Raw genomic sequence first — 22,592 nt, 5'->3', positions numbered from 1 at the left:
GCCGGCAGAGAACCCAGGAGTCCTGGCTCCCCACCTGCCCTTGCCCAGGGCTGGCCGTCAGGCCGGGGAGAGGTCGGGGGCCAGGCCGAGGCAGGGAGCAGGGGGAAGTGAAATAGCTGGTTATAAATAGAGTGGAGCCAAGCCAGCACAGGGTCTGGAGACACCAGCGCTGCAGCCCGGGGGAAGGCAGCTCCAGCCGGGCCCTTTCCAATGCCGGGGACACTGGCCAGTCCCGACCTGAACGCCGGCCGCCCGGCCAGCTGACGGCTCTGGGCAGGGCTAAGCCACAGCGGCCGGCTTCCCGAGTGTGGCTGAGCTGGACGGTACGACGGGGACGGGGCGCTGAGCCCTGGCGTTATGCCGCGGAGAGCGCCCCCAGCCGAACCTCAGAGCGGGGTGGGCAGAGGAGGAGCAGACGGAGGGTCCAGACCCTCAGGGGACAGACATGCGCCGCCGCTGGGCCCTAGAGCAACGGGACACCCATCAAACCAAAGGCAGCTCAACCCTCAGTTACCCCGTGGAACTCCCCGCTGCTAGAACCTGACGGGACTGGGGAGGCCTGGCCCTGCAGAAGGCGGCAGCGGATCCCAGGAACCCACCTCCCCCATGACAGCCAGGGCCAGCCCCAGTCCAGTAGGATATGGGGTGGCACTTCCCACAGGCAGGGCAAGCCAGCGGCTGCCAGATGGGATGCCGGGCTAGAGGGGGCCCTGGTGATGACGTCCATTCTCACCTCCACCAATGAGGTCCTGGGGCTCCCTGCTGCCCCGCAGACCCCCCCCTATAGCACGGGGAGGAGCCGTTCCTATGGCGTGGAGCAGGCATGTGGCAGAGGGGCGCAAACCCCTGGCTTAAAGCCAGTCTTCTGGGGTGGGGGGGGAGAAGAGAGGCAGCGAGGGGGGCGGGGGGCAGCTTAACAGCCTTATCTCGGAAATCCTCTCAGAGCAGATCGAGGGATTACCGGAGCCAGGTGTGAACCAAGCTGCGGCCAGTGCTGGGTGGGGACCGGGCACCCCCAAAGAGAGCCCCTCTCCCCCGGCCCAGCCAGCGGAGTCAGAGCCCACCTCCTCAAAGACAGGGGGGATACCCGGCCACAGAGCTGGGGGGTGGGGAGGAGAGAAACACTCAGCAGTCCCTTTCCCCAGTGTCCTGCCAGAACAGAGACCCCAATGCCTCCCCGGGAGGGCAGAGGGGACAGGGTGAAAATTGGCTGCCTAGACCCCCACCCCATGGCAATCTACTGAGGCTCCGACCCCAACCCCGGGCCAGTGCTACCTGTCCACCAGAGGGGCACGTGGGGGTCACTTCACTGCATCCTCAGCCTGGCAGTCCCAGCCACCTGGGGCTGGGCCCCCCACCTGCAAGCAGACAGGCCGGGGATGAGGGATAGGCAGCCCCGCCGGTGCCCCTCACTCCCAACCCGCAGCCCCCGGCTGTCCCAGCCCCGTGGAGTGCTGGGGTGGGTGCGTGTTGGAGGAGGGACAAGGCAGGCAGGAGGATCCCGGCTGGTTCCCCCGGCAGTTCAGCACCTTCCCCCAAGGCCCCTGCTTGGAGCGTGGCCAGGCACCCGCAGCCCAGACTCATGACTCCACACGCTCGTCTGTAGTGTCGGGACTGGCACTGGGCGGGCACCAGGCCCACCCTCGCCACCGCTGCCCCGGCCCACGGGGCTACCCCAGGCAATGGATTTGGGGCAGGGCTGGCACAGAGCCCAGGGGGGCTGGGAAAAGCAGGGTCTTCTCTCCAGCCCCCATCCCGCCCAAAACAAACTGCATTTATATCCCACTGGGAGCACTTCTCTTCCCACCCCCACCCAGAATGCAGCCACTTCTGGGGCAGAGCACAGTGCCAGCAGCACATGGACATACCCCCCTGCATACAGACGAAGCAGGCCAGACAGCCATCGGTCCAGCTGCCCCTCCAAGGGCAGGAAGGGCTGCTGCCAGGAGTGACAGCCCCCCTCCCTGGCAGGGGGAGCCCCCATGAGAGCCCCGAGTCAGGAATGGGGCACGGTGCCATTCCCAGCTCCAGGCTCGCCCTGCAGGGGAGGGTCCTGCCAGGCAGCCGCTGGGTGGGAGCCAGGGACAGACGATGAACAGAACATGGACTGCGGGGACTAATGCCACACTTGAGTCTGCAGACAGCCTGAGCCAATCGCTCCAGGGCTCACGCCCCTCTTCATCCCAGCTGGTGGTTGACTCTGAAACCTAACGACAACGCTGATGTTGACAATAACGACGTCACTGCTGATCACTTTGGCAAGACATATTCAGTCAATCCCAGTGTGTCCAGCCCCCTTCCTCTTTGGCCAGGAGCATCCACACAAAGACCACGACAACGATTTATTATCTGGGCCGCGACTATCACAGACCCCGTTGTGCTACGAGCCAAGATCCGCAGCTCACTAGCACCTGGGCATTCAGGGGTCACGGAAAATAAATGAAGAGAAAGAGCAGAGGGGCCCTCTGCTCCCTCACTCCGAGAGCTCAGTAAATACCATCCATGCTCCCATGCACACGCAGGAATCTGAAAAGGTCCAGGGTCTAATGGCCAGGACATCTGGGTTCTGTTCCCAGCACTACAGGACTTAAGGGAATACGCTCCCCCCCATGCCTCAGTTTCCCCATCAGCACAGCAGAGATCGCACTGGGGCTTGTTGGAAAGTGCGTGGAGACCCTCGCTCGAGGAAGTGGCACAGGGGTCTCACCACAGGGGATGCTCACTCAGATCCATCCTCCCTGCGGCCCAGGGAGTCGGCACCTACCGGGCAGGGTAAGGCCACAGCAGCCTCTGCTGTTCTGCCGAGAGTTGCTGTGGCCACGGAAACGCAGTGGGCTAGTTCACACCTACCCAGGGTCCCAGCACTGTCCGTCCAGGGGGCTGCAGGCTCCACAGGGCAGGGGGAGGACACCCACTGCACTGGCATTGCCTGGGACCCAGCCCCCCGGGCTGGAGAGCGCCATGCTCACACCTCGAGTGCGGCGACGAATTTGCTGTTCTCAGCAGCGCGCCAGACAGAGACCAGGACACAGGTAACACACAAGGGCTCCCCCCAGCCGCAGGCCTGGCTCCCGGCTTCTGCCACACAGGAACGGACCTGCTGCAGCGGCCCACGAGTGACGCAAACACCCCCCCCCCCGCCCCCCCATGGGAGGGAACTAAGGGAGGGTGCCGGGTGTGAAGCTGTGCCAGCGGGTTGTCTGTCGGCAAAGAGAGGACTTCCTCCTTGGAGGATCACCTCCTCCAGTCCTGAGCCATGCCAGGAACCACCCCGGCCCCCCCCCGACCGCAGCAGGACAACGAGAGCAGGGGAGGCGCAACCCCCCACCAGCGGGAAGGTGGCCACCATCAGCCCCCCGGTGCCGCGCCGGAGAGCAGAGACACGGCAGGGAGCGCCCGGACCAGCCCATGCCACTGCCTGGGGCATTCGGACATCCCGCTCCTGGGGCAGGAACCGGCCTAACCGCGCAGCTCCGAGCGCATGGCCCGCGCCCGACACCGGGCTTATGGTAACGGCCAAGCCAAACGCGGGTCCCAGCAGGGAGTGCCCAACACCGGCCCCCCAGCCGAGACCTCCGCATGGCCCCAGGTCCCGCAGCTCCGAGGGCATTGTCCACACCGCAGAGCCGAACGATGCATCCCAACAGTCTTGCGGTAACTGTCAAGCCAAATGCGGTGTCCCAGCAGGGGGTGCCCGACACCAGCCCCCAGCCCCGGCCGAGCGCCACGCACCGGTCCCCGCAACACACGCAGCCCCAGATGCTGCAAAACCACAGCCTGGACAGATCCTCTTACCCTGACCCACGGGCTGGGTTCGCTGCCCCGGTTCTCTCACCCCCACCCACGGCTGTTCCCAAGTCCAGGCCCCAGGCCCGGCTGCAGGACACCTGTTGATGGATCGCAGCACACGGGGGAAGGGAGCGGGCCGGGGCCCCATGCTCGTCGCCGTGCAGACGCCTTTCGGAAGCCGCGTCGAGCCCTTTAAAGATCGCGCCAGACCGGGGAAAGTGACACACAAACGAAAGTGTCTTTTTGAAATCTTCCAAAGCAGGCGGCCCCCTGGCACGGCACCAGCGGGGGCCCCTGGAAAGGCCAGAGCACAGCAACTACCCACCACTTCGCCTCAGATAACACCAGCTAAAGGGGAAGCAGCCCAGTGCTCTCCGGATGGGGCCTGGCAAACAAATCTGAAGGAGTGAAAAGCTGTGTGCGAAAGCGCTCAGTGCAGCAGGGCGAGCCAGCTGGCCAAACCCACGCCCACCCGCTCACCCCGGCGCCCCTGGACCGTCTGGGAGCAACGGGGATTCCCCACAAAAGGCCCCGTTTCTCTCCCAAACGAGGACACAGCTCGAGCAAGGTGCAGGCGAGGAAGGAAGCCAGAGGTTACCAGTGGTCCCTGGGCAAAGGACGCGCTCCCCAGCCTGGCCTGGAAGCTGCCCTGGGGCGGTTACCCCTTGGCAGGGAGGGAGCTGGGGGCGGATCCGGTGACAGCTGGGAATGCTCCCAGCCCGGAGCAACTTCTGCAACAGTTGGGTTCAGACATTTCCAGCTGGGGAGGGGAGGGGAGACAAGAAAAGGATCTCCCCCCCCCCCACCCCCCCAGCTGTTCTAGCTCAGAGGCATCGAAGTACCCCACAGCCCCCGGGGTACCGGGCACGGCAGGATCCCCGCCCCTCGACACAAGCTTACTAGGGGCCGGGGGTAGATCAGCGAGAGACAGGGGCCTGCAACGGGCGCTGCCGTCGGGGGGGTAGGGGGGGAGGGCAGGCGGAAGGAGACCCCCCAATCCCCCTTCTCCGCAAGTACACCTAGTACCCCCAGACTCCCCACCCCCCCAAACACCCCCGCCCCGCAGCACCCCCGCCCCGCAAACACACCGAGCACCCCCAGACTCCCCATCCCCCCCCAAACACCCCCGCCCCGCAGCACCCCCGCCCCGAAAGCACCCCCAGCGCCCCGAGAGCACCCCCAGAGGCCCCAAACACCCCGGCAGCACCCCGTACCCCCCGCCCCGCCGCAAACACCCCCGCCCCGCAGCCCCCCCAGCGCACGCAGCCCCCCGCGCCGCTGCGGGCGGTACCTGGGCCGGGCGGTGGAACGTTGCGCGGGGCCAGGCGCGCGCTCAGCGCTCGGCGGCCATGGCCGGTCATGTGCTCGGGGAAACTTTACACGGGGCGGGGGGAGGGGAGCGGCCGGGCCACGCCCCCTGCGCCAGCCGGCCAATGGCGCGCGGGGGGCGGGGCGGCGGCTCCGGAGCAGCCCTTTGAAGTGCCTGGCGGGTTGGGGGAGGGAGAGGGCTCTTAAAGGGACAGGGGCCCCGCCTTGGTGGGCGAGCGGGGCGGGGCCTGTAGGGGGCCGGGCAGGAAGCCAGGACTCCTGGGTTCTACCCACAGCTCCGCCCCTGACCGCCCTGCGTGCCCGTGGGCAAGTCCCTGCCCCTGCCTCAGTTTCCCCTCTCCAGCCATGCCAGGGGGTGGTGTGTGGGGAGAGGAGCTGGCGGGCGCTAGCCTGGGTAGCCAAGACGGCAGGAAACCCCAGTGAAAATCCCACCGCCGGATTCACAGAGAGAGCTGCAGTGTGCGGAGATGGACAGATAGACGGACAGATGGCTAGACAGACGGATAGACAGACTGACAGGCAGAAAGATGGACGGACAGACAGATAGATGGACAGGCAGCTACTTCGCAGCATCCCGTGGCGCTGGGATTTTCCGAGCTGGGGCCCCGAACGCCCAGCGTCGAGCTAACAGAGGAGTCACGCGAGCGATCGCGAAGCGCCGAGTCTTGTTACCAACCCTGGCCCCCATCGGCCTGAGGAAGTCGCTGGGCCCTGCTCAGTGCACGCAGCTGCCGAGCAAAGGCCCACAGCGAGCGCGGAGCCGAGCGAGACGCAAACCACAGAGCGGTCGCTCTCGGCTGCAGCACGCGCCTGCCGGCCGTCGGACCCTGCACAACTCCAGGCCTGGCTGGGGCTGAATTAATGACTTATGCCAGTGCCGGACAGCCTGGGAATTTGTCTCACTCAGAAAGGGGAAAGAAGAAAAGAATCCAATGGGTTCCCTCCCGCCAGGCCGGCCCCAGAGCCAGCCGCTCTGCCGGGGAGCCCCCCCACCCTGTCCTGGGGCTGCCTGGGGCTGGCTGTGCCCCCCGGGGCGGAGTGCAAGATGCACTGTTCTCGGATATTAATGGCTGGCCAGGGATCGGAAACGCATCCGAGCAGGGGAGGGGGAGGGCTTCGAGGAGCGGGCCCTGATTTATGGGCTGCCTCTGCTGGGAGCTCCCCCCAAGGCAGGGGGGCTGGGTGAAGCTCACTTCCGGCTCATCGCTGCCCACCTCTAGCTCATCCCACGTGGGGAGCAAAGGCCGAAGGACCCCCCGGCCTCAGTTTGGGCATCCCTGGGGTCTGCAGCCCCTGCAGCTCGGACCCTGGCTGGCTCCATGCCAGGGGAGGGGAATCAGGCTGCCCTGGCAGCATGTTGCAGGGGTCTCGGCCCCTGGAGCCCAAGACATCAGACGAGAGCAAGGTGCCAGCCATGTGACACAATGGCAGCTCCCCTGGCACGTTCACACGAGTCAGGGCGTTGGCCCTGGTTCAGATCAGCCCTCTCCCTGAACTCCCCCAGCAGGTTCTGCTGCCTCCCACACTCGGCCCTAAGCCAGCACCACGCAGCTGTTACACAGCAGCCACTTTCCACCCCAGAGCTGGCTGCATTTCACTGACTGGTGAGTGAACCCGCCCCCCCGCACACACACACAGACAACATAAAAAGACCCTCATTTGGGGTGCAGTCGGGCTCTCCACTGTCAGGACATGCCAGAATGCTGGCTGCCATGGTACGAGACGTGTGGGGCAACCTTCCTACCAGGCCCCCAGAGCCAGGGGAGGGCGGGACGTGGCAGTTCTGTGCATTATGGTGCCACCCGTGGGGCAGGGCAGATGCCAGCACTCTCACCAAGGCCGGGACCCAGCTGCCAGCACCAGCCTCCTTCCTGCTGCACTGGACCCGCCACCCCACAGAGGCCGGAGGTGCTTGGAGTCACGACCCCAGGGCCTGAGCCCGCCGCCCTCACTCCCAGGGTGACAGATTGATCAGTTCCTACAAATGAAACCTCCTGGAGCCTTTTAACCTGCCTGGTGAGGGGGCTGGGCATCCAGCGGTCTGGAGTTGGGCCCCACACCCCAGCAATTCACCCAGACCCCCCAGGCTTCCTGCTCACATCTAAGTCACACCCCCCCCCCCGGGATTCTTTGCAATCGGAACTCGAACCCGACCATTCTGTCATGAGACTGCTTCATTGCACACAACCAGCAACAGCCCCCCAGGGACCCCCAAACCCCAGCGTGTGTCGGAGACACCGGCAACGTCCCTCGCCCCGCAGGCTGGGATCACAGGAGCCTTTTCACAGAGCGGGGAAACTGAGGCATGGAGCAGGGCAGTCACACGCCGAGTTGAGGACGGGGCTGGAACAGAACCCGGGGGCCTATCTAGCATCCCCCTGCTCTAACTGCTTGACCCTGCACCCCTGCCGAGCACGGCCTGGGGCAGCGAGATTGGGGGGAGATGATTTCATTCAACTGAGATGAAAAAGGCACCAGCAGACCAAGTCACAAACCTGTGCGTGTGCACGTGTGTGCATGTTTGTGTGTGCACGTGTGCACACGTGTGCAAATGTGCGTTTGTGTGTGCACGTGTGCACATGAACCTGCTCCCGTATGCCTGCATGCAAACACATGCACGTCTGTGTATGCGCTCACACCTGTGCACGTGCGTGTGCATTAGGACCCCTGCTGTGTCTTGCACTGCTCCTGTCGGGGGGGGTCCATGGGGTGCAGTGCTGGGTAACACCCAGTGGGACGAGTTTGGGAGGCTCTGTGGAGAATGGCCCCGGCTGGGAGTCACCTGGACGCAGGTCGCGGGGGGTAGAAGCGGGGGGAGCCAGGCATCCGGATGCCTGGGTTCATTCCTGACTCACTGCTTGACTTTGGGCACCTGGGTCTCCGTGCCTCAGTTTCCCCAGGGGGAGGGCAATGGAGCCTGAGTCCGTTCAGGGCAGGGGAACTGTACAGCGGCAGCGCAGCCCCCAGGAACCGAGGCACAAGGTCCCATGGCCCCCCGACACAGTGAAGACCTGGAAGGCGCTGGCTCCATGTGGGGGGGTGGGGAGACACGGCGGGGGGTCCCTATTGTCGAGGTGACCCCCCCGCACTGTGCTGGGAGCTGCCCGGGCGCTGCACCGCTGCGTGCGCTCAGCCTGCAGGAATGTCCCAGATCACTCCCAGATGTGAGGCAGCCCCGGCAGCTCCCGCGCCAGCCGCCCCCGCCCCCCTCAGCAATCCCGGCCCCCAGCCCCCCGTGGGAATCCAGGCCACGTGCCACACAGACCCCGGGCACGGCCGTGGGTCAGTTCCTGAACGAGTCCCTGGGCAAGCGCCCCCCACGGCCCCAGCAGCTCAGGCCCCAGGCATCTCTGGGTGGGCTCCAGCCGCTGGGCCTGGGGCGGGCACGGAGCCTGGCAGCGAGGCCAGTCAGTGCCAGCAGGGGGCAGAGGGACACACCTGGCCCCGGCCCAGCGAGTTTGGCCCGGAGTCCCCCACACCAGCTGGGAGGGATTGACAGCCAGCTGGAGCGGGACAAAGCACGAACACGCAGCCCAGGGAGCCGGCCCAAGTGAGGCCTGGGCGCCCCAACTCCCTCCCGCTGCTGGGGGACACGCCCCAGGACCCCACGCACGCAGCCACCCCCGCCACCCCCACTGCACCGCAAGCTCCCCCCAGCAGCCACAGGGGGCTGCGGGTTGGGAGTGAGGGGCACCGGCAGAGCTTGGGTTAGGGGAGGAACCCAGGGTTGTACCATGGCCCAGGTGCAGCCAGGTAGACGCCGTCAGATGCCAACGGTTACAGCTGGCGCAGGGCGCCACCCTCCCCCCGCGCTGGTCCGGAGGAGGGGCACAGAGCTGGGGCCATGCCCAGCATGGATTCCACTAGCCCTGCACTTCCCACCTTCTGGGGCCCTGGGGGAGGTCGGGGGGGGTTGGCAACTGGCATTTTTAGGGGGGTGGAAAGGATCCCCCCAAATCCAGCAGCCACCTGCACAGCCACAGGCCATTCCCTGTCACCCCCCAAGTCCTGGCTCCCCCCAACCTGGGGGGCACACATGGCATCCGTGCCTCACAACCGCCAGGGGGCAGGAATGGAGCCAAAAGGGAAAACACAAAGAGAAGCAACTCCCCCCCCCGCTATTAACCCAGGTGATGGGGCAGGGGGGCGATTTCCCAGTGTCCTACCAGCTGCCCCATTAACCCCAGTGGTCCCCCCACCATCGTGCCAGGGGCTGCCCAGGCCCCGACCTGGATCCCCCATGGTGCCAGGCGCTGCACACACAGCAGGGGACAGGCCTTGCCCCGCGAACCCATGGTCCTGAGGGCACCTGGAGCTTGGGGCGTCAGGCCATGGGGCCAGGTGCCAGGCAGATTGGCCCGTTTCAGACACAGCTGGTGGGGCCCTGGGGCCACAGCTCGGGACAGGCCCAGCTCCCGTCCGGGCGGCAAGAGGCCGCAGCTGCTCCTGACACATCCCTTGAGATTGGCAGAGCAGGGCCCTCCCCCGTGCCCCTCACTCCCGACCTGCAGCCCCCCATGATCCCAACCCTGGGCTCCCTGCTCCAGCTCTGCTCCATCCCATCCCTTCCTCCTCCCCCATTCCCCATGTCACCCCCCAGCTGGGCACCGCCATCTCACACACAGATCACACGCGAAGCTCCCCCCCACACCCTCACCCCATGGCTCCTTCTTGGCGCAGGACTGGCCAGGGCCACACTCAACAGGGTCATGCGGGGTCGTCCCCCCCCGGCGCCCACAGCTCCGGTGCCCGGCAGAAGCCCAGCCGTGTGGAAAACGCTCCCTGTCAGATGGAATCTGGGTGCAGCCAGTGACGGCCACGTGTGGGCTTATGTAAGGAGAGTGCAAAGGAGGACAGGCCGTGCTGGGGTGGGGACGGAGCAGCGGAGCCCCCAGCACAGCCGCAGCCGGGGAAGGAGCTGGCGGAACCTGTGGGGAAGGGGGGTCCCTGGACTTTGCTCCCCGCAACCCAGGCAGCAGCCTGGAGAAACTCAGAAGGGAGGGAAGGTCCCGCGATGCCCAGCCACATGTGCACACACGTGTGGAAGCGGTCTCAGGCATGTGCACACACGTGTGGAAGCGGTCTCAGGCATGTGCACACGTGTGTGGAAGAGGGCTCGGGTGTGTGCGCATGGAGCCAGGCACGCCCCCCCCCCATGCAGCAACATACACGCTAGTGAACGCACACCTGCCCCATCCATGCACACGTGTGTGCAGTCATGCTAATACATATGTCCAGTTGCACACGTCATGCTCAGTACCCCACATCCTGCCCAGACACGGCCTGTCCTGCCCCGAAGCCTCCCCGACTCCTGGCTGGGGCCAAGCTGCCACCATGTTCCCTTGGCAGCTCTGCCGGTGCCCTTCACTCTCAACCCGCAGCCCCCTGCTAGCCCAGCCCCGGGCTCTGTCTATTCTGACATGGCTGTGCTGGGATTCCTGGGGGGGGCTGGGCTGGGGGTGTCCCTGCAGCAGCCTGCCCTGGGGCCTGGGAGCCATCACTGAGGCTGGGGGTTCCCCTCTCCCCAGAGCTGGGGGCAGCCCCCTGGCAGCCAGGGGAATAAGGTATCCCGCTGTGTTCAGTCACCCCCCGCGGGATCCGTTAGCGCGGGCAGCCCAGCCCCCCCGCGGCCGGTGATTAACGGCTCTGGCAGGAGGCTCCGGCGCCGCCAGGAGTGAATCAATTTGCGCCATCGATTTTTCATCCACTGCGGCAGAAAGCGGGATCTGAAGGGCCGTGGAGATGACAAATCCGCCTCCCGTGGCCCAGCATGCACGCCCCCCCACCCCGGTGCCCGCGTCCCCCTGGTGTCAGCCCCCCCGATGCCTGCATCCCCATAGGCCAGCCTCCTCCCCCTGTGTGCCACCCCCTAGTGCCCAGCTCCCCCATGTGCCAGCATCCTTCCCCTATGTGCCACCCCGCATGTGCCTGGCTTCCCCCAGTGCCATCCCCCTGCCCGCCCCCGTACACCAGGCTCCCCCCACCCACATCTGGGACAAAGGCCCACGGGATCTGGAGAGTGAGGAATCGACCTGGGACCCTGACATGCTGCTCTGGGGGACCCCCAGGGTGAGCCGCAGCCCCCCACCCCACCCCACCCCAAGGAGTTCACAGGCTCCATTGGCCACACCCACGCCAGCCACACCCAGCCCTGATACGGGCATCGGTGCCGACACTCTGCCTTGTCTATGCCATGGCAACACCATGCCTGCACCCGTCCATGCCAACGCCCGGACAATGCCATGCCCTGTGCCAGTCCATGCCACCCAACGTCCCTTGCCCTGAGGGACTGGCCCCGGCCCCGCCAGTAGCAGGGGGTCCTCACCAAGGTTCTGCGCCCCCCGTGCCCATGGCAGGGTCCCAGACTGCCAGCACCGCGCCCCCAGTGAGGCGTGATGGGGAAGGACACGGGGGGCCTTTGTGCCGTCCGGGGGGGGGAAGTCTCCCATTTCCAACCGCCCCTGATACCAGAGCTGGGCAAACATGGGCTCCGAGTGCCCCCTTCGGCAGGCAGACACTCCCTGAGCTGCCTGGTGGCCCCAAGAGCAGGGAGCCCACAGCGCATGTTGGGCAGGGCGGCTCCTTCCCCTGCGCTGGCAGCCGCGGGTCAATGCTGGGCACAGGGACCCCTCGGGGCCAGCTGCTGGGCTCCCCCAGAGGTGGCTGCATGTCAGTGCTGGGACAGGCCAGCCCGACAGAGCCCCTCATTTGAGCTGGGCCTGGGGAGTGGATCAGGGCCTATAGCCCACCAGGTAACAGTATAAGTCCCTGTAGTACAGACCCTGGGAGTCCGGGCTCCCAGCCTCCCTGCTCTAACCACTAGACCCCACTCCCCTCCCAGAGTCAGGGATAGAACCCAGGTGTCCTGGCTTCCCCCCAACCAGTCCCTGGGCCCCGCTGTCTCTCTGTCCCCCCCACGTTCACATCCCCCTTCCTAGGCGGGCCCCAACAGCCTGTTTAACCCCTTAGTGGCTGGGAGGTGGGCACCACGGGGAGGGGGAGGCCTGGCTCATTCGAACACAGCAAAGAGCTCGTGTCCCCCGCCCCCCTCCCCCCCCGCAAGTGACCTTTACCGGGCAGCCCCAGAGGGGCAGGCTGCAGGGAGCCCCCTGCCCACGTCAGCCCCAATCAGGCTCAGGCAAAGGGCTGGCAGCCCAGCAGGCACCTGGGAGCAGCCGGCTGGGGATGGGGGAGGCTTCGTTGGGGGGGGGTGCTGCTGAGGTCCCCGACTGCCCCCCAGTGCCCATTCAGGGTGTTCTCCCAGGGGGTGGCGCTGCCCAGATGGCACCAGCACCTGAGCCAACCCCATTCCCCAAATTTGTTCCCCCGACACCCCACGGAGCCGGAGCAGCAGGACCCCACTCCCAGCCAGGCCTCAGGACGCCAGGGCAGAGCTGGGGGCTTGTCCTAGCCCCCCCTCCCCGCCCCCCCGCTCTGTCTGGAAATTAACCCGGGAGGAACGGGCATGACAGGTTTCCCTAGTCTATTTTTAGCACCGGCAGCCATTACCCACAATGCCTGGGGGGCTCCTGCTGGGCATAGCAGCACCATGGGGGGGGGGCAGCACCATGGGGGAGGGGGCAGGACAGTGCCAGGGTCTCCTCCAGATTGTGACGGGACCGGGGTGGCAGCCCCCCAAACACCTCCTGTAGCACCTGCCGGCGCAGCGTGAACCCAGGAGTCCGGGCAGCCAACAAGGCTGTTTCTCACCTCTGCTTGGCATCGCCCCCCCTCCTCCCCTATGACAGCAACCCTACAATCAACAAGCCCTCCAGCCCGGCCAGGGTACACAGATTGGAGCCTGCGGGGCACATCCCGGTCACCCCTGCAAAGTGGGGGGGGGCGGGACTGGGGGGCCCTGTGCAGGCAGGGGGGATCCCCCAATCTGAACAGCTCCCCGATCTGTCTTGAAGGTTTCCCTTTCCTGGGAGCTGGCGGGGGCCAGGGCCCCGGCAGACTCGCCCTCCCCCGTCACACCGGCGTCACTGCGGTTGGCAGAAACCCCACGGCCTTTTCCTTCCTACTGGCGTCATGGGGCCCGCGTTTCGTACCAGAGCCAGGACGATGCTGGGGATGAGTCATGGCAGAGACTCGGGGCAGGGGCATCCCAGCTCCTGTCACCCTGGGGAGAGCTGAGCCCCGGCTCAGCCAGGGTGACACCAGCACGGCTGTGCACAGCACCTGGGTATGCCGCGGTGCCAGGGGAGGAGCTCCCAGGGCTCCCCAAGGACGCCAGCAGCCCCGCATGGGATGAGGCCGCCCCAGCTGCCCCGAAAGCTCCCCAGCCCCACCCCAGCCTCCAGGGGCAGGATCTGGGAGGGCGGAGCCCAGAGGGTCCCCTGGGTAGGGGAGGGGCAGAGCCTGGGGCCACCCGCTGCCTCTCCCGCTCCCCTCTGCCTCAATGCTGTCCCGTCACCCCCCAGCTCAGCCCCTCGCTGCCTCAGACAGAGACCAGCAGCCTCAGCTGAACCCGCCCCAGAGCTCCCCCACGTCCCCCCCGCGCGCTGCACGTCCACACATGCCAGGGAATGCACAGCTATAAATAGCCCTGGCGCATTATCTGCTTAACTCCTGCTCCCAGGCAGCGCACGGGGGTGGGAGGCTTCCTGGTAAAGCAGGGACCATGGGCAGCAGGGACAGGAGAGACAAGGGGGGCAAGGGCCGGGGAGCCAGGACACCTGGGTTCAGTCTCCCCAGCTCTGCCACCAACTCGCCCTGTGACGTCAAGGCCTGACCTGCCCTCGCTGGGTGCCTCAGTTTCCCCCCACACCCAGTAAAATGGGGGTGATGAGAGCAGCCCAAATCCTTACTATACAAGAACGGTCAGACTGGGTCAGACCAAGGGTCCGTCCAGCCCAGTGTCCTGTCTGCCGAGCGCGGCCCGGGCCAGCGGCCCCAGAGGGAATGAACCGAACAGGGAATCATCCAGTGACCCATTCCCAGCCTCTGGCAACACTCCAGGACTGGGCAGCACTGGGAAAAGGACAGGCACTTCCCTCCCGCCCAACCAGACACAGCTCTCCCCGTCCCCGCCCAACTGCTGGAGCATTTCCTAGCATGCGTGGGGAGCCCAGGGCTGGGACAGCAGCGGGCTGCGGGTCGGGAGCAAGGGGCACAAGCAGCTCAGCAGTTGCCCTGGTGGGTGATTCTGGGCAAGACTCTGCCCCACTTCCCACATGCGCCCTCCGCGCAGGGACCCACAAACACTGAACGATTCCTGTAGGTCAGGCATCAGCCCCAGGGGATGGAGGGAAACTGAGGCACGGCAGGGAGAGAAATGATCCACACCCCCTCCACAGCCAGAGAGTGTCAGAGCCAGGGCTGGAACCCAGGAGTCCTGGCTCCCAGCCCCCCTGCTCTGGCTCCTCTCACCCTCCCAGGGGACACTGGCTAGTTCAAGCCAATGCTGGTAACAGGGAATCTCAGTGATGAGGGGGGCTGGGGAGGCCCCTCCCCTTTCCTGCCTGCCCCTCCCTCACCCGGGGGAGCTTCCCACCTTTGGGTCGGTGCCCAAGGCCCGGCCGGTCGCTGGCGAAGGCCCTGGCCGGGCGCCAGGCGCGGGAGGATGGAGCTGGGAGCAGGCGCCCGGAGGCCCCTCCGCCACCCACTCCCAGCCAACTTGGCGAAAGGTCAGGAGCTAAGGAGCCAGCCAAGAGCAACCCCCCCCCGCCCCCCCCAGGCAGCGGGACCGGCCCTGGCTCCACCAGGCCTGTACGGGGGGGGGCCAGCAGGGGGGCAGCAGGCAGGGCCTGTCCCAGCTCACAGGGCTCCTGGCTGAAGGTGCCAGGGGTCCATTGGGGGTGGGGGGGGGCTGGCTCAGAGCCCTAGAGCCCCCCCCAACATGGGGCCTCCCAGCACTGAGCAGCAGCGACACCTAGCGGCCAGTGGGATGAATGACAAGGTTATTCGTCAACATGCCAGTGCCCTTCACTCCTGACCTGCAGCCCTGTTAGCCCCGTGCTGGGGTCCCTGCCCCCCACTCTGCTGGTGCCCCTCACTCCTGACCTGCAGCCCCTGACACCTGGGGGGCTGAGCAGGCAGGTGAAGCGCACGGAGAGACAAGGCCAGCTGGCACAGGGCTTGCTCCCGGGGCCCATTTGGGAAATGACTCTGGCCGGCTCGGGTCAGCAGTGACCCAGGGAGCTGAGCCACCCCCCACTGCTCCCCAGTTCCCCTGGATTGGCCCTTCCCCGCACAGGCCTGTCCTCCTATTGGGCCATAGTGCGGGCCTGCCAAGCGCAGGGCTCCGGCGGGGATGGGGATGGCCGGAGCCTGTGGAACTACCTGCTGCTGGACAGCAGGAATGGCAGAGGCCTTGCTGTGCTCAGCACCAAGTGCCCACCTGGCTCAGCACATCCCTTACGCAGGGGGTGGGTTTCACCATAGGCCCATCCAGCCCCTGTAAGATCAGCTGGCACCCCCATCCCCCGCACACCCCCCCATCCCCGACTCTCGGCCTAAAAGCCAACGTGGTATTTCTTAGCTGTCAGATCCGATTAGCTCCCTCGGGCGCCCGATGGGCCGTGGAGCCATAGAGCAAGAAATGAGAATGGGGGGGGGGGTGCTCAGGGGGGAGGGGGAGGGGGATGGAACCGGGAGACTCACTCTGGCATTGGGGAGCACGAGAAGGGAGACAGCACTGTAGGGGGAGAAGCTGGTCCCAGCTTTGGGAGGGGTGATAGTCAGGGGGGTAACCTCACCTGTCTGCGCTGTGGGGACATGGCCAGTGGGGGAAACCACTGCAAAGTCCCCCCGCCCCCCCAATGACAGCGGGGGAAAACTGAGGCACACAGAAGGGATTCACCCAGGGTCACACAGGGAGTCTGAAGCAGAGCTGGGAAAAGAACCCAGGAGTCCTAACTCCCAGCTCCCACCCCCACTCCGAAAGGCCCCACTCAGCCACACAAATCTAATCAAGTCCCCTTGACCCACCCTGATTTCAGTAGTGGAGGCTGCTGGAGATCAGAGGGTGTGGCCATTACAGGGGGCTGGGAGGGGGAAGGAGAAGCAGGGACAGCATGGGGCTGAGGGGGCAGGACTGACAGGCACCGTGACCGGCTGAGCTGGGGGTGCATTTTCAGAAGGCCCCCTCCCAGGCTGCTGGAAGGTTTGCGCTTCCGAGGCCAGGCCGGGGACAGCCCAGGCCCCCATCCTCTCCAGTTTCCATCCCCCCATCTGCCCTGGGGAAGGTGGAGCCCATCCAGACCCAACTGGCAGACAGGCCCCTTTCCCTGCCAGACACATGGAGCTTAGTCTAGTGCAATCTTGCCAACGATCTCAAAGCCTCTCTCCTCCCAATTGTCATTATACATCTGGGAAACTGAGGCACAGAGAGTGAACCTCCAGCTCACACAGTGAGTCACTGGCAGAGTCAGGGATCGAACCCAGGAGTCCTGGCTCCCAGCCCCTCCCCAGTCTAGACCGCGCTGCCCCCCATCACCCCAAACTGGCAAGAGGTCTGATTCCGGGCTCCAGTCAAATGAACGCGACAGCAGAGGATGCTCCTCCGCCCACCCCCAAATCTGGTCAATACCTCCCCCCCGCCCATTACTCAGCCAGGAGGGGGGGCTGTTGAGCTCTGGACACCACCCCGCTCCTATCACTCTGGACTGGGAGGTGAATCCACTTCTCCCACCAGCCTGCGGAGGGTGTTAGCCCCAAGGATGGCTGGATGGGGTCCCCACGCTGAGTGCTAACCCCTAGGCCAGCCAGTCCTGCAGCAGGAGGGAGAGAGATGGACCAGGCGAGAAGGGCTGGCTGGTGCCATGGCACTGAACGAGCCGCCCTCCCCGTCCCCCTGCATGCTCTAATTGATGGAAATCCAGGACTCACCCATCTGCATGACCTACATTCGCTCGGCAGCCAGCGGAGCCGTGAGATAATTACACGGGGCCGGGGAGAGTACCCGCAACGTACAGCCAGGGAGCTGGCAAGCCGCATGTCAGGCAGAGCAACCCCCCCCACACACCGCCAATAAATGGGGACACCCAGGTGCTCCCCAACAGCACCAAGTGTTGCACCCCTCCCCCAGGCCCGGGGACCGATGGGGATCACAGGGCAGAGATGGCAGCAGGGACCCAGTCCCCACCCCACTTCTGGGCGCAATGCACCCCCTGCCTCAGGCAGCTGCCCGGCCCAGCCCTGGCACCATGGCTGCTCTGAGATCCAACCCCTGGGCACACACACAGCAGCTGGCAATGCCTGGCAGGGTGCCCACACACAGACCCATTCAGAGCAGGTCCTGGCAGATCTCCAGTGCTGTCGGCGGGGGCGGGCAGGGAGGAGGCAAACATTGGTCAGGGCAAGACAATGGCGGCTCGTTTACAGGACACAACTGGAGTCAGGACTCCTGGGTTCTGTTCCCAGCCCAGCCACTGACTGGCTGTGCAACCTGAGGCATGTCCATGCCACTTTGTGCTTCGGTTTCCCCATCCACAGCACAGAGACAATGCCCCCCCCCACCCTTTGCAAAGCCCAGGTTTGGGACACATGCACAATGGCAGAGGGCTCCCTGGCCCGGCACCCGCAGCACACTGGGGCTCTGGCGGGGGAGAGTCCTGGAACCTGGGGGGCACTGCCTGGCGCGGGTCTGGCCTTGCAGCTGGTTGTGCCACCAGGCCCGGTTCCTCCCCCTCGTCAGGCCCACAGGAAGGCTGGGGTGTAGCGAGGATGCCTGCCCCATTTCTCTGCCCCCCAGCCCTGGGTACAACAGCCGCGCAACCAGAAAACAGCCAGTTAGCCTCCCTTCACTGGCCAGATGTCCGGCTGCTCTAACCACCGCCAGAGCCCAGGGGCCTGACTCCCAGCCACTGGGAACTCAAGAGTCTGTGCCGGGGACCCCAAAAACCAGCCTAGTCCGTGTCTAACCAGAACCCTTCAACTTGTCCCATCGTCAGGCCTGCGTGCGTCGCCATAGGCAGGATCGGGGCCATCTTGGCTTTCAGTCTGAGAGCAGCAAACACAGCCCTTGGCACACAGATATTTGCAGTTTTGTTCCAGGCTTTAATCTCTTCTGTTGCTCAAAAAGCCCCCAACATCCTGCTTTGGCTTTTGGAATGAATCGGAAAAAGTGGAGATTTTGCCCCTGCCCCTAATTCAGAATTACCCAGCTCCCATTTCAAGCCTTCCAGGTTCTGCTGGAAATCTCTCTCTCAGCCAACCCTGAAATGCAGCCACCTCTGGGGTGGAGCTGGCAGCAGGCTTTTAGCAACGGCACAACAGGGAAGCCGGAGCCGAAGCCCGGCACCGGCGAAACTTTGATCCAAGTCTCCCAGGCGCTCGGCTCAGCCGAGAGCAGAAAGCGGAGTTGTACAGACAGGGCCATTTATGTTGCATTGGGGAGTGGGGGGGACACACACAGATCCAGCTGGCAGACAACAGCTGTAACGAACATCACGTGGCTTCAGGGCTCTGCCCCTGCCTTTCTTGTCTCGTTTCCACCTCGCCCCCCCGGGCCCTGCAGCCCCCGTGCCCGGCTGGCAGCCGGCAAACAGAGCCCTGGCCCCGGGACTCTGGAGAGCAAGACAGGGCTGGAGACGGGACTGCCTAGCCCCAGCCCTGGACGTGGGGAAAGTTCACATCAGCTCCTCCTCCGGCTTGGCACCGAGAGCCCAGCCCTGCCCGTGCAGACGGCGGGTCCAGCCCCCCCGCCCCAGGGCCCTGCCCCTGTGGGAGCCAGCCCAGGCTCCGAGCTGGATTTCCTGCCAGCCCAGGCCGGCGGCTCGCCCCAGCCTTTCCCACTTCTCCTTCCCCGCAGCAGCGGTTTGCAGCTCCCTGCGCTCGGGGGCTGCCGGAGAGTTGGCAAAGCTCGGGGGTGCGGGGGGTGGCAGTTTGCAGAGACAAGCTCGCCCCGCCCACCCCCACCCGGGACAAAGTGCAGCCGCCGGGGTGGGGCGGACACGAGCAAAGGCACGAAAGGGAAGGAGCCCCCCCCACCCCCACCCCGGACACAACTTTCTGGGGCTCAGGGGCCCTGCAGCAGCTGCCCCGCGGCCGGGCTGGGGGCGCCCCGGGGCAGAGGCGCTACAAAGCGGGAAGCTCGCCTTTGAGGGGGCGGCGGGGCTCGCTTACCTGGCGGGGGTCAGGGGGCCGCTCGGGGGAAGCCCTCCTGGAAGCCAGCAGCCAGGATTCCCCTGCTGCTGGGGGAGTGAGTGTTTGCACCGTCTGCGGCTGCAACAGGAACTCGACGGCCCCGGGTCCTAGCGCCTGCCCGGCTCCGCGCCAGGGTGGCCCATCTGGGGCCTTGGCGGCTCATTGCCAGGCGGACTGCGGGGGCATACGGACTGCGGGGAGCAGTCTAAGGGCCCCCCAAATCCCCAGCAATAAGGGGGCTAAGCTCAACCCGGGGGGGGGGCCTCAGATGCGATGCTACCCCCACTATAGACGGGGGAAGGAGGCCAAGGAGATAATCAGAGGGGAGATATGCACAGGCCCGAGTAGACATGGGGAGACGGAGGCCTTGGGAGGGAGGCTTTCAGGCTCAGGAGAGTGTTAAAAAGCCAACCCACCCCCCTTCCTTCCCCTCCTGTTTCCATCCCATTCCTGCCTCTTCTCTACCCCCCCCAACCCCCAGGGAACTGGGCCATCTCCCCAGGGTCCAGGCAGCTTCCCACGCTGGCAGCAAGGATGTTTTTATTGGCTTCCAGCGGATTAAATAAATATGTGAAAGGAAACAATCTGCAGGGAGTTTCCCTACAACACTTCTGCTCGGAGCCATCACCTGGCCACCCCATGTGGGACTCTCTGCTGCAAGGCGCTGGGGTGGAAGTGGTGGAGTTTTGAGGGAGGGGCTTCCCCGAGCCTGTAACTGAGTCCCCGAGCGATGCTCTGGAACTGCTCCCCATGAAGCCAGGCAGGACTCTGGGGAAGTCTCCTCTCTGGGAGCAGCCTGTCTGCAGGACACACAGCTCACCCAGCTTCCACCTTCCTGGGTCTGACCTCGGAGCATTCAGCATCCTCTGCCCCTCCGTGCGCTTCCCACAGCGAGTCCGCCCAGGCGGGGTCCTGGGGAAGCCAGAGGGTCCTGCCCCCCAACTCCGTAGTCAGACGTGACTCTCAGCCAGCCAGTAAAACAAGGTTTATTAGACAACAAGAACATGGTCTAACACAGAGTTTGTAGGTGCAGAGAACAGGACCCCTCAGCTGGGTCCATTCTGGGGGGCAGTGAGCCCGACAACCACATCTGCACTTCACTCCATGTCCCAGCCAGCCCCAAACTGCCTCCCCCTCCAGCCCATCCTCCTCCGGGATTTGTCCCTTTCCAGGCCAGGAGGTCACCTGGTTCCTTTGTTCTACAACCCTTTAGCTCTCACCTTGCAGGGGGAAAGGGCTCAGGCCATCAGTTGCCAGGAAACAGGGTGTTGGCCATTCTCTGTGTCCAGACCCCTGCACACACCTGCCCTCTAGGGCTCTGCAACAATCATACACCCTTATCCCCCGACCTAGATACTTAAGAACTGCATAGGGGAAACTGAGGCACCCCCAGAATATTCAGAGGAAACATTAACAGTCCCGCTCCATCACACAGCCCCACAGCTTGCCCATCACCTGCTCTGCCCTTGACCTCACCCGCACCGCATGTCACCACCGCTGTCATCCTCAAGCACCCAGGCTGCTGCCAGGAGTCAAACGCACCTGCTCCGTTCCTGAAGCGACTGTAAAACCAAAAGGTTCATAAGGATCCCCTTGTAACGGCAGGGCTCCCTCTGGGGCACCCATCCCAGGCTGGGGGCGCAGCCCTGCTGTAAACAAGGGCATCTTTGGGGGACCAGGGAGCTAGGGGGTGCAGAGGGGTAAGAGCAGAGATGAGAACAATCCACACTCTCTCGCTCCTTTCTTTGCCCAAAGTGCTCTGCAGATCCTGTAAACTGCTCCAGGAGGCTGGATCCTGGTGCCCATGCCCCAGCCGTGCAGAGGTCCAACCACGCAGATAGATCAGGACCTACCTACACACAGGAATTACTGTGCCTGCTGCTGATCTGCAATCTCCTCTGGGGTGGAACAGAACCAGCGTTCGACCATCACACAGGTATGACTCTAGGGAAGGGGCGTTGGATTCAGGGAGGCAGAGTGTAATGACCCACGGTGGACCGTGCTCCAGACCTTGGCAGTACCACCCTGACTCCTGGGGATCTCCAATGACCACATGTAGCAGGACAGGTTCAACCTGTTAATGAGCATTGTTAAAAGGGTTCCATCCATTGCCAAAGGGCAGCAGGGAAAACAGGCTCTACCGGCTGCCTGCGAGGGGCTTGGGTTCAAGTCTCACAGGCAGATGGCACTAATGCAGTACAGCCGCTCTGCTGCCTGGCCAGAAGGGGGCACCCCTCTGCACTCAGAGGCACTGCAGTCATGCTGGGGCACCTGACCCCCCACCCCAGGCATGTAAGAAATACAGACTACACCTCCCAGCGTCATTGCCAAGCAGTGCAGGGGGGCGGTACCGGGCCTAATAGGCAGGGATGGGAGGGGTGGAAGAGGGCCTAGAGGAGACGGTCGGGCCCCCTCATTAGAAATCGCTGATGAGGCTGTTGCAGGCTGTGTGGGAAATGGTTGAGAGATCAAAGCAGTCTAGCGTGATTCAGAACCCAATTAGTGCCTTTAAAATAAAAAGGGAGCCCTATTGCCAGGGCACAGTCAGCTGTTGTGTGAAGCTAGGCTGAGGGCCCTGCATATGCACCACTGACTGCGGGAGCCCGGCCTTCGTCCCACAGCCATCAATTGTTGAGAAAAGGGGCCACCAGGTCTGTACTCCAGGCCAAGGCGGGGAGGGAGGGGGTGTTGGGACCATGCCCAGCCATGGTGCCAAACTATCTGCTCTTCTTAGACACCCCAGAGCTTCCCTCCTATGCCAGAGCCGCTCAGCACGGCCCTGCCCAGAGCCTCCCAGCAGCAGCCCCTCCTCCATTAGCAAGCAGCAGTACAGGGCCTATGCCACATAGCTGAACAATTCAAATCCGACTGGCAGAGGGCAGCTGCACACTAGCCCCATCAGGACAATTGGTTCAAACGGACGAGCCTGTTTTATGCACAGGCCGAGCTCGGAGGCACGATTAAGAGGCAAGTCTGAAAGGGGTCTGTACCCTAGGTCACTTCAGCCCCCTCCTCTGCACCTTGCCAGCTCCCGCTGCTTCCAGGACAAACCTGGTCTCCCCCGCACCTCCACGTCCCTTTCCCCTCAGAGTAGCTTCAAGCCCAGTAGCCAACAGCCCAGCAAGGTGACATGCAGCCAGGCTGTTGGAAATTAGTGCCACTTCATCCCATTGCTTGCCAGCTCTGCTCCAGCTCTGTGCCAGATACTTGGGGCCAGCCCCTAAGGCACGCCAGGCCTCTAACCTTCACTGGGGGAAAGAACGAAAGAAACAGCTGCATTTTTCTCTAGTGTAGGTGTGGTGCCTCGGTCACAGAGGCACCTGGCTCTCCTCTTGACATCAGCTGCCAGGTGTAGACCTGCTCTGGTTGTGCTCGGCTCAAGC

General features: G+C 64.7%; 1 protein-coding gene across 2 annotated transcripts in view; it reads right to left on the bottom strand.

Annotated features, from left to right (window-relative positions):
* The window catches only part of RARA (retinoic acid receptor alpha), a 64,689-nt gene extending 45,414 nt beyond the window's left edge, over positions 1 to 19,275 (bottom strand). The window contains exon 1 of one of the 2 annotated variants that reach the window (XM_077806393.1): positions 19,189 to 19,275. The gene's annotated coding sequence lies outside the window, so the exon portion shown is untranslated. Of the gene's footprint in view, positions 1 to 5,080; positions 5,147 to 19,188 lie in introns of those variants that run through there. The other variant, XM_077806392.1, reaches the window with a different exon arrangement.
* Between the last annotated feature and the right edge of the window lie 3,317 nt (positions 19,276 to 22,592).

This window comes from Eretmochelys imbricata, chromosome 27 (genome assembly GCF_965152235.1).
Source record: "Eretmochelys imbricata isolate rEreImb1 chromosome 27, rEreImb1.hap1, whole genome shotgun sequence".
In the NCBI taxonomy this organism is placed as follows: Eukaryota; Metazoa; Chordata; order Testudines; family Cheloniidae; genus Eretmochelys; species Eretmochelys imbricata.
This window is presented reverse-complemented; position numbering and strand designations above follow the sequence as displayed.